This window comes from Mesoplodon densirostris, chromosome 1 (genome assembly GCF_025265405.1).
Source record: "Mesoplodon densirostris isolate mMesDen1 chromosome 1, mMesDen1 primary haplotype, whole genome shotgun sequence".
Lineage (NCBI taxonomy): Eukaryota > Metazoa > Chordata > Mammalia > Artiodactyla > Ziphiidae > Mesoplodon > Mesoplodon densirostris.
This window is the reverse complement of record NC_082661.1, coordinates 81,212,789-81,232,408: the sequence shown is the minus strand read 5'-3', so window position 1 is coordinate 81,232,408 and position 19,620 is coordinate 81,212,789. Positions and strand designations below refer to the sequence as shown.

Genomic DNA, 19,620 nt, shown 5'->3' with positions numbered 1-19,620 from the left:
GATCAAAGTATGGTATGTCTTACAATGGAAAACCACAGAACCATCAAAAACCATGATTTGTAAAAGAGTTTTAATTTGAGAAAATGCCTATAACATAATAAGAAAGCAAGAAAACAAAATTTTACATACATATACTCGATATATGCATACATAAAATGATTATAATGACAACAAAGTAAATATCAAACTGTTATCAATAGTAAATTTGGATTGTCAGATTGAGTAATATTGTTTTATTTTCCTATTTATATATTTCTAGATTTCTGAAGTCTTCTACCAAAAATATATAATATTTATGACACATTCCTTCAACTTACATGCCCCTTGAGCATGCCTTACGCTCACTCTCCCTTCAGAGTGGAGTGTCGGAAAACATCAGTCTCTGTTTGCTGGGCCCTACTTACTCTCCAAATGATTACAGCCTGCCATTGGCTGCCCCACAGCTCTGCCTGCACACTCATTGCCGAGGGCACTAAATACCTCCTAACTTTCACACAAATGCCCTTTTTTTCCCAGCACTTATCTGATTGGACTTCTCTCCCACCCTAAATACTACTGATCCTCTACCTGCTCCAAATTCTCTCTTGGCTTCTGAGATGCTACTGCTACTTGACAGTGCCTCACTGCCAGAATACTGAAGAAAATCCACAATGCAAAGACTCTAAACAAATTTCATTTTGCACATCAGTCTGCCCTTTCTTCTTTACATAAAAATGATTCTTAGGCCTGCATTCAAGACAAGAAACAATGCCAAGTTTAATAAGTGTGCTCACCCCTCAACCATATGGAAGCCATTCAACATTTAAGAGTGAATTAATTGGGGCAAAACAACATGGATATCGGGGTGTACCTAAATGTTGCATGTGCAAAACACTTATTTGCAAAAGTGATCCCTCCAAGGTCCCCCCAAATTGTTGTAAACCCTTAAGAGCACCAGAAAAAAAATCAGATTAGCTATATATTGTTCCTGCTCCTAAGCAACAATGGTTCACATACACTAACATTTAACACAGGAACACCCCAGCATACCATTGAGATTTTTAAAGATGACAAATAGACTTCATGAATCCATATTGCTCCCATTTTCGCAAACATCAGAGCCTAACACCATACTAGACCTCTGGCAACCTTACTATTTCCATCTACTTATTTTTTTTAAAAAAGTGGGGGCATCACCTTTGGCCACCATTTGAAAGAATCATTTCTCTGTTTTTTTCTATTTGAAGTTGGATCGTTAATAACTCTGAACTGAGCATACATGAGGATGAACTATATAGGAAGAAAAAATGACAGGCACATAAACCAAAGGAAAGAACTCAGGTTTTGACAGCCTACCATCCCAGCAGCTCAGCGATTCACAGTCTATCATTTTAAACAAGAATTAATCAAAGTGTTTTCGCATTAAAGGAAAAACAAAACAAGGGCTAATGGGAAATTTAAGATCATGTCTGTACGTGGTGAATTGGGCTATTTAGAAAAATGAAGTGAGTGACTTAGTCCTCAAAGCGGATTATGTAGTCTAGCAAGCTGAACAGCGGAATTTCTTTGTGCTTTTAAGTTTCCTTGGCATTTAGTATTATGTGGACTGCAATGAGAGAAAATATATCAGTCACAACTGCCACCACAGGTTGACCTTGGTACTATATGAAATATTGTTGAGTAATTTCATCTCTCTTCAAAGCACCTTCTACAAGTAAAGCCTTGGAAAATGCCATCTAGTAAAATAAAAATAAATCCAGCAAAGTAAAAACTAATTGGGCACCATTACTAGTGCTTTTAAATAAACATAAATTTTATTTTAAAAATCTATTTTTCTCTAGCACAATTTAAGCTCTGAAAGGGTAGAAACGGTAGTAAAAGTTGATAACTGTTTTATTCCCATTGCCTAACCACATGGTGCTCAATAAAGATTTACTGAATGAATGACTGCGATTGTGATTCTGAACCAGGATACGTAGTTGGACCACAGTCACCTCCACTAATGGCCTCGTTTTTGTCCTTTAATTTTAAATGAATGAACTTATAATTATATCTATTGCCTTACTTCTGAATAAAATTCTAAATCAAAAGCTTTGGTTGGCTTGAGGCATTGGAGTTAGTTACACATCTCAATCATGGAGAAAATTTCTGGGGTAATGGATACTGCAGTTGGAGAAAGTTATCAAGTTAAAGCACAGATTCATTACAGCTTTTCCTTAAGTCTAGGGTTTTTTTTCATCTTATTTGTTAACTTCCTACACATTCACAGCAATGTTGTGAATGGCGAAGAAAATTACCACTTATTAAATAACAATAGAATATGAAAGGAAACTGGAATTTGTTGGATGCCATGTATGGGCATATAAGAGACAGCTGTGGCATATATTTTCCTTCTCTTTTCTAGTAATGGAATCCTCTACTTTAGCTTGGCTCATAGCCAAAAGAACTAACAACATTTCCCAACCTCTCTAGGGGCTAGTTTTAGCCACAATGAGTAAGTTCTAGTAAAGGGGCATGGGATGGAAGCATAGTGATATGTGCAATTCTAATTTATACACTTAGAGATTTCACTTTTCACCTTCCTGCTGGCTGGAATGAGGATGTGGTAATGATTAACATCCTGGACCATGGGACAGAAGTACAAACCAGGAAGGGTGTAACAACAAAGACACCCAACACCGTGGAAGCAGAATATCAGCTCTGCCTGCTTCTGCCCATTGTAACCATCATCTGCGAGACAACTCAACTACCTTCTTAGAGTCATTGTTATTTTGACACTGTTTCCAGCACTAGGGTGATCAACCATCCTAGAACTGACAGCATTTCCAGGATGCAGAGTTTCAGCACTAAAACTGGGAACGTCCTGGGCAAACCAGAAGGAGCTGGTCACCCCACCCCATAGCTTGAAATCTATATGCTAACATAACCCTACCAATAAACAGCAGCTTGTAAAAAGAGCTGTACTATGTACCTTCCCTGCATCACAGGGTTTATGAGTATTATCTCATTTTATACTGAGATGAAGGCAAAAATAGTTGTTCCCATTTATAGATGAGGAGAATATGATTGAGAGTAAGACTGAGATAAGAAATTATCTAGTATATTGCAGAGCTTCATATCCATTTTTAATCCACTTTCATCCCACCATGCAAAGAGAGGAAGAAAACAAAGCTGAAAAATCATATTGTAACTGTGGTCAAACTGGGGGAAAACTCAGCTTTATTGCTACAGAGTTGTTAAACGGCCCAGGTTTAAACATTCATCTTTCATATGTAAACAATATCTTGTGTTCTGAAGTTAATTATGACCATCTATTTGCAATTAAACTATGAAAGCAAGGAGTCCCCTAAAATCACACTGTGAAGTGGGAACACCTTAACTTGGGGTGGGTGATGGGGAGAGATAATTCAGGAAATTAAGGCCACCTGCTGTTGGCTAATGATTCCCACCGGAAAAAAAAAAAAGCGGTTATCTGGCAGTAGTCTGGCACCTTTAATTAATCAAGAGGGCAATCCGGGTAAAAACCCTACATTCAGTTGGCTGTTGGCAGTTAATAAAAAGAGAGAACAGATTTTCAAAATTTGCCACTTTATCAAATTAATGGTTTTGATTCATTCAGAAAAATTAAAGACATTTATTTGTTTGGAAGTTCACAGCTTAACTAGAGAAATGCAAACTACTGAAGGAAATAAACCATTAGCAATAACGTTCAAAAAATTCATTTCTGCACTTGGTCCTCTGAGGAGTGCCAAAGGGTACAGGAAAAGCCTCCTTTTGAAGGAGAAGTTGTAGGGAATGTTTTTGTTGTCACTTATTGTTGCTGTTGCTGTTGTTAACACTCCAGGCTAGCTGCACTTACCACTTGTCTACACTGCCAGTATTTGCAGTTACCTCTTCCCAGACATCTATAGTACAGGCGGTGAAGCTGTAATGAGAAACTCGATGCTATTTGCTTAACAATGATAGCTGGCCCAGGCCCACTTGGGATCCTTCTCTGAAATCATCAGGTGGGAAGGTAAGATAAAAAACAAGAAAATAAGAGAGAAAAGAAAAATAGGATCATATGGATACCAATAGACATTGCACTCAGTACTCAGTAAATTATATGTATCCAATTAATGCTCAATGATGGCAATTAAATTTAACTATATTAAACACAAATTTAATCGCCTAATGAAACGATTCTGAAATGTTCACATCCAAAAGAAACATCCATGGTGCTAACTAAAAATGCAGATTCCAGGGTCTTTTCAACACACAGGCTATTATGAAGTCTGGGGAGAAATCCCCAAACCTGTAATTGTAAGAAGCAGCTGGAGATTTTGATGCAATTCAACCACCAGATTGAGAGACAGGGATCTCATACTTAATCCTTATGTGCAATAAGAGAAATACAAGTGATGCAGTGGACGTGTGGATCTGAAATTTAAAGACCCGATAAAGCTCAACTGTCCTGGGGCTTCAGAAAATGACAATGCCCAACCACAGATCCTGAGGAACCCAGAATCAACAAATAAACACTCCCCAAGTATTTTTAAATGTCCTGTGACAAGGTGCCTGCAATCTCTCAGGAACGTGTGAATACAGTTTTAGTAACTTATAAAGACATGCGGTACCTTTCAATTTTCATTCAGCTTAATATCACATATTCTACTTTCCCATTATCACTAAATTATACAAATTATAAGATAATTTGAAATATTAGTGTATTAGCAAAGTATTAGCAATGTCCCTTTGGATAGATAATTTAAATAAATGTCAACGTGTATTTAAAATTTTGGTGTTTTGGATATGTATCATATTTAGGTAACCTAAGATTGTCTTTTCAGGTAGCTCACATTTCAAGTTGTTTATATTATGATAATAAAATCATTTTAAGTGACCCTATCATGAAGTCTCTATAATTAAAGGAAAAAAATATATATATATATGGCATGCAGCTATGGATGCCCAAATCCACAGCTTTTGTAATTTAGGCCAAGTTATTTAATTTCTCTGCACCTAATTTGCTTCACCTGCCAGGTGAAGATATTAAATTAGATGGTCTGGAGCATCGCTTACAATTCTAAAGCTTACTGAAAAATGGGATTAAGAATAAGTTTAATGAGACTGATATAATTTGGTTCACAAAAGTAGTTAAGACCAGATCAATGGATGCTGAGGAAAAAAATGAAGAAAAATGAAATTCACCCTGATTTTAAATTTATGTTCTAGAGAATCTTTACTGTGAAGACAAATTTCATAGGGATACTTTTAAAATGCAATTCTGATTCAGTATGTCTGGTATGGGGCCCCAAATGATTTCTTTCTGACGAGCTCTCTGGTGACACGAGATGCTGTAGGTGTTCACACCGCACTGAGAGTAAGCAAAGATTTAGAGTCAAGCCGAGAGGTAGAACGAAGAGTAATAAAACATGATCAATAATGAGGTCAACCAGTCAACAATACCAATAACCTACTGGAAAACAAATTGTTTTTCAATCACACATAAACAAAAGGCAATTTGCTTAAAATAATGAAAGAGCCTAATGGACTTAATATGCAATTTTTTTAAGGAACTGATATTTGGTAGGTGAGCCAATCTTCCAACACACAGCTACACTCCAGTGGCTCTCAACTCTGACTGCTCTTTATAATCATCTGGGGAGAACGTGAAAACCAGAGACGCCTGAAAACCTGCCACTCCCCACCCAGATCAATTAAATCAGAATTTCTGGAGGTGAGGACTACCTAGGTCTTAGAGTTTTTTGTTCTCTTTTGATGCTCCCCAAGGGATTATGATATTGAGAACAAAGTCATAGCAAAATACACAAAAGTAAACTAATCCAACCCACTTTTTGTTGTTGTCTTTTAATAAATTGAGGAGCTTGTTTGTGTGTGTGTGTGTGTGTGTGTGTGTGTGTGTTGGCAAAACTAAGAATACGTGAATACCCCTAAACAACCAATTAGTAAATAAAATACAGTATCATGAATTTAGGTTATAAAAACTAACCAGGAAAAGTGTTAACCAGGAAAACATTTTGAAATTTATACTAGATTTTTCTTTTGTCCCTAAAATGATTAGAAATTTTTTCACCACATCAAAAAATTGGAACTGATTATATTTAGTATCATAGATCAGTGGTTCTCAAACTTTAGCATGCATCAGAATCACCTGAAGAGTTTGTTATAACAGACTTTTAGGCCTGTCCTCAGTTTCTGATTCTGTAGATCTGGGAGGAGTCCAAGAATCTGCATATCTAACAAATTCCCAGGTGATGTTGATGCTGCTGTCCAGGGACCATTTTGAGAATCACTGATAGAGAAAAAAGTTTGCAATTTTAAAACCCACAATTTTATAGATATCCATATCCATATCCACAGATACAGTGTGGATTTCTTTTTCTGCACCTCCTCAAGACCAGCTTGGTACCAGTTATCTCCATGCTTCTGCATCATGTGATCAACATGCAGCAAACAATAAGGAAATTCTTTGTTTTGATTCTGATCTCATCCTTAAACAAATGAGAAAAGTTTCATAAACCGTACAACTGAGTTTGTATGAGGCTTTAGGTTCTCATAGGTATATGCTTTCTTAAAAAAACTGATGTTAGATTAATGTTTTAAAATGTTTCATTAGGACTTTTTATAACTCTTTCATTGGGATTTAATTAGCAGAATACCACAATGAATGTGGAGGAAATGCAGATCAAATTATCTTCTCCCACAATGGGACAAAATCACATGTGCGGGAAACAGCTTTTCAATACACCATTTCTTAGAGAATCTTAAGGCTTCAAAAATGTACTAGGATCACAAAAGATCATGGGATTGTTTCTCTTATTATTAATAATATCCTTTCTTTAATATCACTAGTTTAAGCGAATTTTTAACATTATCTACATTAACATTATAAGAGTCACAAAATAAATCCCCATGTGATATCTTAAACATGTTTTGGGACCCAAAATGTCTGGCCAAATATAACCAAAAAACAAACTTAAAATAATTCTGGATATTTCCCTATTCAGTTCCTTGCAAGTCCTGTAGAGTGAACAAATAGCAAGCTTCCCCACTGCTGTCTTATAAAACGCTAGTCAAATCACAAAGAGAAGGTTGTTATGTAGTATCAGATAAAACAGCAACCTTATATTGTTCTCCAGAAGAGGAAGATTTTGGTAGGCAGAGAATGCATTTCTCTGATACTCCCTTACAAACAAGTAAAAATGTAGTTTTGTGGCTTCTAAGCATCTAGGATTAGACTTGATAGTCAACACAATGAAGCAGGTCTAAAGAAGTCTTTTGTATATCATTGCCATTGGTAATAGTCTTGCAAACATAATATTAATATGCTTAAATATCGGTACTTAATATATTTGTTATGAAATGATGCCAACTATATTTTAAAATATGTATTTTCATATTTTATGAAATAAATCAGAGTCCCAATTTAAAAACTAAAGATAATTGAGTCCAAACCCCCTCATTTGTAGAGAAAGGGACAAGGTCTCCAGTGGGTGGTTGCCAAGCATCACTTGGCTAGTTCATAGTTACTCATTGGCAGAGTCAGAACTAGCACTCAGGTTTCCTAGGTCCTAATCCAGTATCTCTTATCTATACCACATAAAGACTCTCCGAAGTTGCCACTGCCACATGCCAGATAACAGGCTTTTTCTTGAATTCTGGGATCCACAAAGCAAATCAGCAGTCTTTGAAAAGCCTTACTAATGACCTTCTTACACTTTTATACATAAAAACCTTTCAATTTTATACTAGATTTGAAAAATCACCATATATTTTGGCTCTAAGGCAGACGAGTTCTATCATATAATAGGCTGCTTGTGAACGAATGGTTGGATTAATTCTTTCATTTTTTATTTTTTGTGCTGTGTTGGGTCTTTGTTGCTGCACACGGGCTTTCTCTAGTTGTGGCGAGCGGGGGGCTTCTCTTCATTGCGGTGCACGGGCTTCTCATTGCAGCAGCTTCTCTTGTTGCGGAGCATGTGCTCTAGGCCCGCAAGCTTCAGTAGTTGTGGCACGTGGGCTCAGTAGTTGTGGCCTGCGGGCTCTAGAGCGCAGGCTCAGTAGTTGTGGCTCACGGGCTCTAGAGCGCAGGCTCAGTAGTTGTGGTGCACGGGCTTAGATGCTCTGCGGCATGTGGGATCTTCCCGGATCAGGGATCCAACCCACGTCCCCTGCATTGGCAGGCGTATTCTTAATCGTTGCACCACCAGGGAAGTCCCTGGATTAATTCTTGTATGTCACAGATGCTCACTAGACAAACCTCCAGGAATTCAACATGTCTGGTTCAAAGTGTCTCCCCTTCCACGCCTTGTGAGCAGAGTAGGAATAAGAGTAGGACTGCATTTATGTAGTATCAAAATGATAAGCTAAATTACTTTTACTGGTAAAAATAATGATGAGAAAGCATAAAGCAGTTGGGCTCGTATAGTGGCTGGACAACTACTATACAGGATGATTTGAATAAAATGACCAGACCCTACTCTAGTGATGGGCAGACTCTACCACCCTCCCCCAGCCCCCCAAACACACCTCTACCCACATCCTTACTGACAATTTGCAAGCCAGTCACTGGGATTTCTCTTCTGAACTCCCCACCAAAGGCAAGGACATTATCTCCAGAAAGGCAGACAAATGAAAGAGTGAGAGAGCAAAAAGAGGGAGGACAGCCAGAGGACCAGGACAGCCAGAGGACCTTGTTTCTGCAAATTTAGCCTTGTTTAGAAATGTGAACAAAAAGTATACTCTGAAGCATATGCTGGTCAAAATAACAGTCACCTCTCAATGCTCTCAAGAATTATTTAAAACTGGCAAATAAGAGTCAGGCATCACTTCTTATTAATAATAGTCTTATCTAACCCATTAATTTCCTTTTTTTGAAGAGATTTCTTGAAATCTATTCTTATTCCTATTCCTACTCCTACTGCCCTGCCCAGAAGAGATGGAAGAGGAGACATTCTGAACCAGAGAACTTTGGTAAGAGGGAAAAGAACTCGGCCTGTGCTTTTGGTTAATCGATATAAAAGGTCTTATCTGGGGGGCAGGGGGAGAAGGGAGCATTTAAATGCTTCTGAAGGGCTTCCCTGGTGTTGCAGTGGTTAAGAATCTGCCTGCCAAGGCAGGGGACATAGGTTCGAGCCCTGGTCCAGGAAGATCCCACATGCCACGGAGCGACTAAGCCCGTGCGCCACAACTACTGAGTCTGCGCTCTACAGCCCGCGAGCCACAACTACTGAAGCCCGCGCGCCTAGAGCCCGTGCTCCGCAACAAGAGAAGCCACCGCAATGAGAAGCCTGCGCACCACAAGGAAGAGTAGCCTCCGCTTGCCGCAACTAGAGAAAGCCCGCACACAGCAACAAAGACCCAACTCAGCCAAAAAAAATAATAAATAAGTTTAAAAATAAATAAATAAATAAATGCTTCTGAAGTCACAGCTTCCTAATATTTGTAATCATTCTCTTTTCCAACTACTATTCCTTGACATCAGACATATTTATATTAAAATATAAATACAAATTAAAAACTAAATAGGGCTTCCCTGGTGGCGCAGTGGTTGAGAGTCCGCCTGCCGACTCAGGGAACACGGGTTCATGCCCCGGTCCGGGAAGATCCCACATGCTGTGGAGCGGCTGGGCCCATGAGCCATGGCCGCTGAGCCTGCGTGTCCAGAGCCTGTGCTCCACAACGGGAGAGGCCACAACAGTGAGAGGCCCACGTACTGCAAAACAAAAACAAAAACAAAAAAAAAAAACTAAATAACCCTTAATTATCTCTGTCATTATTTCATCTTATTAGCCTTTCTTAGAATGAGCTGTGAATATACTTCCATCCATTAGAAGCCCCAGGTAAATTTTAAAAGAAAAATCTACTAAACCATTATAAATTTTATAATGAAGAGTTCAAAGAACTATATATAACCTTTCTACAGACCAACGTTTTTCTTCTGTTGTAACTAAATGATACAGCAGTCTATACAGAACATTTCATTTAAAAACAAAGGGAACATTTCAAGTTTGAATATGTGGTTTTGAAAAAAAACAAAAGGAAAAAAAGCATCAATATACATACAGCATTTTAGAGAATTTACCTCCTTGCCTGCTTTATGAGTCACTGAAGGTATCATTCAATTACATTTAAATATCTTACCTCTGATTAGTATGTTTGTCCAAGGCCTTATGGGGAAACTAAGAGTGAAAGTCCACACTCTAACTGCGCATACTCTTCTTAGAGGGAGAATTAACATAACTAAGTGTTCAAATATCATGGAGAAATGTAGACATGAAAGTCAAGGAAAAGCAAAAGAAACTGGGAAGCAACAGTCTGAGGTGGGACTGAGTGTAGAAACCATGAAGGATGAGAATTTGAAAGCACAGACGAAAAAAAAAGTAGAACAGTTCAGGTGTGGGGTATCCTAAAGCAAATGCCTAAAGAGAGAAATGAACTCAATAAATGGAACCGTGCTGGGGATAGGAGGACGTAAACAAGGGTGATCAGAAGGCAGCCAGACAAGAGAGAGCCCTGAAAGCCAGGATTCCCATGGGAAAATGAATAGCCAGGAGCCTGGGTTCGAACATCAAATCCCCTGCAGACTGTCCTGGTGACTTCAGAGCTCTGCACCCCCAGGTCATGGTTTGTAAGATGTGACTACCTACCGGACAACAGACAACGCTCAGGGGCAGAATGAGGATAAAATGACAGAATGTATGAGTCAGCAATTTGCAAAGTGCAAAAAAGCTGTATGAATGTAACATTTTACTGTTGTTCAAAGGAACTGAGAATTTCCCACATAAAGGTAGTGTCTGAGATGGTAACTACATTTGCCCACCAACATTCCTCGTAAACCCCAGCCCTAAGCCAGTAGACTGTTCCTTCTTTGGGATATTGAGGATCACAGCTATTGGTTTTAATTAAACTCATGCTCAGATCAATACTATGGTTTCCTGCTATGATGCTCTAGGTTCACACAAAGCTCACATTCGCCACTGAGACACTTATCCTTTTCCTCTTTTTTTTTTCCTTCCCCTCCACTACTGTCCTTCCTTGTCCACTCTCCATCTTGCTCTAATTCCCTGTTTCTTATTTATTTCTCCTTCCAGTTTCCCTTACTCTCGCTTTAGCTCCATTAAGATATATTCTCACAAATGTCCCTGAAGCATTTTCAAAACCAGGAAAAAACAGTCAGTGATTAGCATTAATATTCCTTAAAATAGTTTCACCCTTGACCTTATCCACAAATTTCACTGCCCCCCCTACCCGCCCTTCTAAGTAGACAGGCAGACCTGTTTGACTAGTTTTCCTCTAAGCCCCACTCTCCTGATTGGCTGACGAGTACAGATGAACCACAGGTACAGCAGCACACATGCAAAGGCTATGTAAAGCACATGGCCTTCCTCAGAAGGAGAAGCCACAGCCAAGGGGCTGCAGGGCCTGTGTCATCCGCCCAGTCTCAGGGCAGCTCTCTCAAAGCAGGAAGGCAACACTACTGGATGGCTTATTCCATTGCTAGTTAAAAAAAAAAAAAAAAAAAAAAATTCTTCCTGTCAACGCCTTCTCTTCTGAATAAGGGATATTAAGGTGGGGATGAGGTCTAGAATCAGATTAAGCCTGTATGTTACAAGCTTAGGATGGTGGATGTGACTATATTTACAATGTGGTACAGAGGTGTCTCCAAGTTTTGTTGTTGTTGTTGTGTAAGTCCATTAGGAAAGTTTGAATTTGAAAAACAGATTAACCAAAATGGGATTCCTTATATAGAGAGGTGGACTTTGAGATTGCTTTAAATAAGCAAAGTCTCTGGGCACCTTTAAAATAGGATATGCTTTAAAATCATTGTCCATATATTTTGGACTGTTGACTATTTCAAACCTATGGAAAAGTATATAAAGATTAGTATAGAAAACATCTGTATACCCATCACCTATATTTTAAGAGTTAAAATTTTGCCTTACTTTCAAGTGTTTTGAAAATTTTAAATTCTATAAATATTCAATTTATAAAAACTGAATTTTATACTACTTTTCAGGAACATATTATAAAAAAATACAGTATATTCGTACACTTGATTCTACTTTTTAAAGTTTTTAAATCCATGGGAACATTTTGTTTACAATAAAACATCCCACTCGAAGGAAAATCAGCCCCATGGTTATTATTAAAGCAAGTTATAGCCAATGTAATAGCTAAAATAGTATAACTCTTGAAAATGTGTCAAGTATTAAATTTCTTCAAAATAGAATTGAAAAGTGCAAAATAATTTTACACATGTTTGTATTCAAAATATTCCCAAATCAAGCAAATATTTACCAAATCTGTTACAATGTAAATTTATTTAGTGGACTGGAATCCCAAAAGGTTCATTTCTGTTCTCTAAATCAAGTCAAGGGAAATTACACCTCCAATATAGTGACTGTTTCCATTATTAATAATTCAGACAAATAGCACAAAGCTATTAGCAAAATACACAGTATCACTGAAATGTTCCTAACTACACATTCTTTCTAATTCAAATGTTTTAATACTTACATAAATTTCCAACCAGAGTAGGAACTGACCTAGGCTGTCCTACATACCCTGCCATTCACAAACCCAAAGCTTCCGTTTTTGTTTGGGCTCTGCACTCCTAAATGCTGACCTCACATCTAAGTTAATTTCAATGTGGCATTTGTCATCTCTGTAAGGGAGTCCTGAGCAGGACAGTATAGAGTCCAAAACTGAGTTGGTGAATATGTAACATGGAACTGTCAGAAGTCCTAAATTGAAAATCACCGGCACAGACCACTATGCTTTGCAAGAGTGGGACCATACACTGTGAGGGAGTTAGCGCAACAGACTGAAACTCAACTCCAAAACAGAGAGGTCCTGATAACAAAAAATGTAGCTAGAGAATTTCAGGGAAAGAACGTCATCAAAGGTTAAAAACCACATACATAATGGACTTCAGTTCACCTTAAAAATACTGAACATCTAATTTCATTTTACTCAGAAAACATTTATTGGGTGTCCTAAAAACTATGTACTATGCTACATGTTATATAAACAAATGAGGGACTTCCCTGGCGGTCCAGTGGTTAAGACTCCACACTTCCACTGCAGGGGGGCACAGGTTTGATCCCTGGTCAGGGAACTAAGATCCCGCATGCCACACTGCGCAGCAAAAAAAAAAAAATTATATATATATATATATATACATATATATATATATAAACAAATGATAAGCAGTGAATATTGATAAGCATGTTTTGAAACAGACTTACTAATTTGAACTAAAAAGGAATAGATATTTATAACCAATTAACCACCAATATGCCTAAAAACCAACTAGTAAACATTATGCACCATGTTCAATTGTTGATTGGTTCCCAAACCAATTCATATATGTAAATTTTTTTTCAAAATACCCATTAATTACAGGGTAAAAAAATATATACATATTAAAATAGAAATCTAATTTTAGATGTTTGTCTCTAATATAAAGCATTACTTCATCCAACTAGAGAAAATCCTAAGGAAAAAAGTAGATTTTATTTTATTTTATTTTACTTTACTTCTATTTTTGTGTGCGTTGGGTCTTCGTTGCTGCACGTAGGCTTTTCTCTAGTTGCGGGGGCTACTCTTCATTGTGGTGCACAGGCTTCTCATTGTGGTGGCTTCTCTTGTTGCGGAACACAGGCTCTACGCGCACGGGCTTCAGTAGTTGCAGCATGTGGGCTCAGTAGTTGTGGCTCGCGGGCTCTAGAGCGCAGGCTCAGTAGTTGTGGTGCACGGGCTTAGTTGCTCTGTGGCATGTGGGATCTTCCTGGACCAGGGCTCAAACCCGTGTCCCCTGCATTGGCAGGTGGATTCTTAACCACTGCACCACCAGGGAAGCCCCAAAAGTAGATATTTTTAAATATTACTATGATCAGCTCAATTTTTTAAGAAATCTACAAATCAATCCTTCCCCTATTACACAGGTTAACACCTGATTTCCATGGTGTTGATTTTTAAGACCCCGTGGAAATGCCTTCCATGCCTTAGACATGAAAATGCCTTCTGAATTAAACATTAAATTACACTGCGTTCAGTTTTAATATCACCTATCTTGTTTTTGTTTTCAGAGTCTTTTAAAATGAATAATCTTTGCCTTATATTATCTTAGAAACTAGAACTCACTTAAACTCACTTAAATACCAAGAAACCTTAAGTAAGACGTTAAAAATGTCTATGATTTGATTACCAGATGCTTTTAAAAAGCAACAAAGATGCTGTGGACCCTCCAGGCTGGTGGAAGCATGGCTTGTCCTGAGGAAGTTAACATCTCCCAGAGCTCCTGAGCCAACCCCGCCCCCCAGCCAAGGAACATGTTCCAATGGCTCTCTCTTTTCCCTTCAAAATTTTCAAGTGCCACTATTGTACTGGCTTCCTCCTCAAAGGCTACAAATATGATCAAGTTTCCATCTGAAACATATCTTTTAATCACCCTCCCTAAACCCTGAGAGCAAGTACTGCTGAAAGCAGCAGTCTCTACAGACCTCCCTGTGACCAAATCCAAGTTCTGTTTTCCATAAAAACAGCTAGCACTTATTGAACACAAACCAGATAACTTCCAGTCACTGAGCTTGATAGACTTTATCTCATTTGATCCTCACAGTAGCCCTGGGAGGTCACACTTTGATCTTCATTATGTAAATGAGGAAAGGGAACTAAATTCTGAGTTCAAGGTCACATAGCTAGTCAGGGGCAGAACCAGGACTGTCTGATACCCCTCATTTTAGTACTTAGCCCCTCATTGCTTGAAATTCTTTCCTCCTTCAGCTACTAAAAGTTACTCTCCCCTAATTTTCCTCCCGACTTTCACTCTGTACCTTTTCCTTCTTTACTGCTCCCTATATCTCTAGCCAACAATTTGATTTTAGAATAGCCCCAGGCCTCTTTTTTCATCTTACTCTCTGAACCTGCCTTAGAAGATCTACTGACTTTTTTTTTTTTTGCAACCACCTATATGTTGAAAATGGCTAAAGCAGTCAGTCTATCCTCCCATCCATTAATCTATCCATTTATCTACCTACCTATCCAGCCCAGACCTCTCTGCTCAGAAGTTCTGTGCAATGATCCATGGGACACTCATCTCCAGCTGGATTTTCTATAAGCACTTCATATTCTGCATGTCCGAAGCTGAGCTCTATCATCCTTGGTCCTCAAATCGGCTTCTCCTTTAAAGTCCCTATCCCATCCTCCCACACGACCCACCATCTAACCAGTCACCTAATCTGAGAGATTCTACCACCTTAACATCTGTGTGACCAAAGTCTCTTCCTCATCTCACTGCCACAACTTTGATGTAAGTTCCTCAACTTCTCTTAGCAAGATCACCCCAATACCTTCTAACCTGTTATTCCTGTCTCACACCTCAGATCCATCCTTCTAGACTGCTGTGAGAGTTGTGTTTTCACCACTCCTTTGTTTAAAACAACCTTGAAGAGAAAATGGTCCACATACCTTAGGATGGCAAACAGTCCTCCATGATCTTGCCCCTGTCTACACTGACTCCTCTGTTGTCGCCTTCACTATGAAGCCTCTTTAGTCTCTGTCCCCACGTAGAACTGGCCACTTCCAAATGCCTGTTCAGGGCACTCTGCATTTCTCTATCAGAGCACTCAAGAACATATAGCACTATTTTGTACTTATTGAAGCCAACTTGTTTTCTATCTATCTAATCCTCTTAAACCTAGAGTCCTCCCATGGTCTTATGCGTCTGCATATCCCCAGTATACAGGACCATAGTGCCCAGTGCATAGTATGCTTTTAATAAGTATTTGTTGAAAAAAAGAAGGATGTTTGTGAAATGCTTTAGATTAGGAAGATATAATTATCACCGTTTTCAACACTAAATTAAACAACTTTATTCAAACTCATTTGATTATGTAACCCCATACGTGGTTATGCAAAGTAATACTGAAATGATTCACCTAGCTTCAAGTATGGGCACCAGGCTTATCAAATCACACTTCTTATTCCTAGCGTCCAGAGTAGAGAAATAGTGCGAACATTACATACAGCTAGTCAATTTCAATGGCAGAAAGCAGGATGTAAAATATCATCGTACACATATTCCTCAACAAAGACAATCTGGGCCTACCATAAGAAAAGTTAACTTATTTTAAAGCCTGCTTCAATTTCTTGGAAAAGCAAAGATCTTCCAGAAGACTGAATGTCTGAAATCAAGACACCCTTCTAAAGATCTCATATACAAAATTTTCTATTAAAAAAAACACATTAAAACCATTTACATAGAAGTCACCCTTCTAGGAACCTCAGCCATTGAGCTCACTATCTAGCCCAGAAACAAAGGATGAGAACAGCAAGTACGTGTCACAAATTACGCAGGCTTTATACTCGAGCAATAGCCCACATCATTTCAGGAAAAAAAAAGAAATTAAAAAGACAACAGATAATAGAGCAGCAGGGCCCGCTCACAGCCTGACAGCAGCAGAAAGTGATAGCTGATAACAGAAAGAGGACCCAGAAAAAACATTTAAAAAAAGAATAGTACTTCTGTCCCCAATCTAGTATTTCAACCAGGCAGGCTGAGGCCATTTACTATAAACAAAAACAGCTCTATACACCTCAAGGAATAGCACTATTCAATTCTTTATGAATTCATGTTCATAAAGACAGTCCAACAAAAAAAAATAATTTACATCCTGGGGAGCAAGTAGGAGTGTAATATTTAGAAATTACTTGTTTTAATAGCTAACTTTTTAAAGTGTCAGTAATTAACGGTGTGAGGGGTCAGCTATTTTGAAAATGTGCTTATGTAAATAAGTAATAACCCAGATAGTGTCAAATAAATGAGATATTATGACATATTGCAAAAACAATCAAAAGTTCTTACTCTCCTGGTGTACTTTGGAAATCTAATGTGAATTAAACAGCATCAAGTCAATATTATCTTATAAATAAGCATAAGCACATAAATAACTTTGAAAAAGGGCCTGACAATTGAGAGTGTGGTTATTTTCTTCCTTTGCCATCAATATTTACATGGTAATTAAGCTGATAATTATTCATAAGGTACCATGAAATGTTTTAAGTAATTTAAATCAAATGTGAACTGTCAAACTCTTTACACACAAAAAAGATTTTACAAAAAATAAATTTTTTTACAAATATTTTTTACTCCATTGGTTTACTTATTCTAATATGCACACCAGGCATTAGTACAACAAGCATAAAGCTCTGGAAATTTTAGACTTAAAAAGAGTTTGAATCTCTACAGTAGTATTATCAAGAGAGAGTCACAAGTACAGTTTTTACTCAGTTATGCCCAAGCTACTAATATACTACCAAGCTATTACTAAATGTCACGGAAGTATGCTTCACTGTAGTTTTTAAACTCTGCTATAGCACTAAATCACACAAGATGTCAACCTTACCTTGTGGGTGACAGGCAAATCAAATAGCACTTGAGTGTTTCCCTCTAGAATTATCTAGAATAGTTGCCGAACAGAAACATTCCAAAAGCAATTATCTCAAACTGCCTGGAGATAGTTTCCATAAGAGAAAACTAGTCCACTGTTTCTCTCTGAGACAGAAAAAATAGTCTGGTTTATGATCTAATTCAATTAACGCAAAGTTCGGATTCCCTCACTATACAATATTGATGTGCATGACTCTTCCATTAATTTAAAACTCTCCAGGGAATAAAATGTGATTACTCCTAACACTATTAACATACCAATTAAAAAGCACTTCCTAGCCTTCCTTCAAGTGGCCTTTTTTTCTGGGAGTAAGTGGAAATAAAGCACACCAATTACACCAATTCCGAGTGGAGACTTATTTTTTCTTTGAACATGAAATTATCATAAATAGAAACAACAGCACACTTGGCATCTAGCCAAACTACAACACCTTCATGTCATTAATCTTAAACAATTCATTGTACGAGATGACAGCCCAAGGGAAACCGAAAGTTTTTAGAGTAGTGTTTTTCCTATCGTTTCTGGATGGAACCCACTTGAAATAAAAGGCTACCTCTATTGCTAACACTGGTTCATAATGCAGGTTACTCGAGTGCTACCCACTCCTCCCCCTTGTGATACGCCCTCTCCCCCGTGAGAATGACTAGTTAACACAATCTAGCCTTCCGAGTTAGAGTACTTTCAGAAGTTCTCTCACTTTCTGCCCTCCTTACCGCCCCCACCCCCACCCCTTGGGGTTGCTTTTCAGCGACGGGAACCAGAGGTACAGGTACCGAGGTGGTGCTTTCCCTAAGGAAGTGCTGCAGAGTGGCACGTTCCCCGTACTCAACTTCATAAACCCTCCATTAAACCAGCGAATTTACACATACAGATTGAGTAGCCCCCTCGCCACGCGTGACTGTCCTTTTGCCCTGTCGCATTCCGATGCGGTTTGCCTCATACAACTCCAAACCACGCATCCCAGGCCCCCTCGCCGCTCCTCCAGCCCGTGGAAGGCGCCCTACTTCCTGCAGCGCGTCCTTCTCTCGCCTCCTAACCCGCACACGCTTCTCTAAAGCAAGGGCACGCCATATGGTTCCCGCATCCGCGCGGAGACCCTGCCACCACTCTCCTTTCCCGGGGGTCGCACAGGCTTGTGGGCACTGAAAGGTCCCTGTGTCTGTGCGTCTGCGTGTGTAGCCCCAAAACACGCGCTACCCCCAATGCACCCAGGTCTAGTTCCCCCTCAGGGAGAGGACGAAGTAGAGGAGAGTTGCAGAGTTTCCCAAGCACCTCCCGGGCTCCCATCCCTGGCTGGCGGCGGGGGCTCCGCGGTGCCCATGGCTCCGGGGTCAAGTGCAAGGTCCTTGGCCAGATCCACGCCGGGTTATCCCCTCTCTCAGCTTGCACGCACGAAACGCGAGAGGACCCTCAAACGGGCGCCATACGGCAGGGAAAGGAGCACGGGCGCGAGCGGGGAAGCAAGGAAAGATCTCCTTTACACCCCTCCGCCCCACACCCTACCCACCCCCAACCTCTTACCCCCTCAGTCCAACCCCATCTGCACTTTCTGATCCCTACCCCCCACCCCTGGGTCGCAGCCATCCTCCCAGCACTCACCTCCGGGAACAAACAACGCCCCTCTCCTCTTGGCGCCCCGCCCCCCTTCCGCCCGCTGGAGCGGCGTGGTCCGTCCGTTTACCTCCGCTCTTGGCTGCTGAGCGTGAGTTTGAGTGTGTCTCCGCCGCGAAATTGTATCCGGGGACAGAAGGGACCTGTTTGTGTGCTGGATCAGGTGTCGCCGCCTTCGGTGGCTTGGGGTCGTGAGGAAGGCTGCAGAGTTAGTGTGTTAGCTTAGGACTAGCTCTCGGGTCTCACAATTGACGGCAAAGCTGTAACCGTGTCCTCCCTCGGGTCCGCGGCTCGCCTGCTCTTCCACGGCTCTCCGCGGGCGGACGCGCCCCCCCTCGGCCCCGCCCCGCCCCGCCCCGCCTCGTGCGCGGCTAGCTGAGCTGGAGCGCGCCCCTCTCCTCCCGCGCCTGGCTCAGCGGGGCACGACGCGGGCAGCCACGCGCTCAGTCTCGCTTCAGACGCCTGGGGCTGCGAGCGCCTCCTGCTCCTTCGGCTGGGGCATTGATGCGGACGCGCCTTCGTGCCACGCGCTCGCGGGCTGAGCGAGGGCTTAGAGTCCTGGGACTGGGAT

At 40.0% G+C, this 19,620-nt stretch overlaps 1 protein-coding gene across 1 annotated transcript in view; it reads right to left on the bottom strand.

Moving 5' to 3' along the window:
• Positions 1-19,329, bottom strand: part of UGT8 (UDP glycosyltransferase 8) — an 87,384-nt gene extending 68,055 nt beyond the window's left edge. Inside the window, exon 1 of the mRNA XM_060088690.1 lies at positions 19,038-19,329. The gene's annotated coding sequence lies outside the window, so the exon portion shown is untranslated. The remainder of the gene's footprint in view (positions 1-19,037) is intronic.
• Between the last annotated feature and the right edge of the window lie 291 nt (positions 19,330-19,620).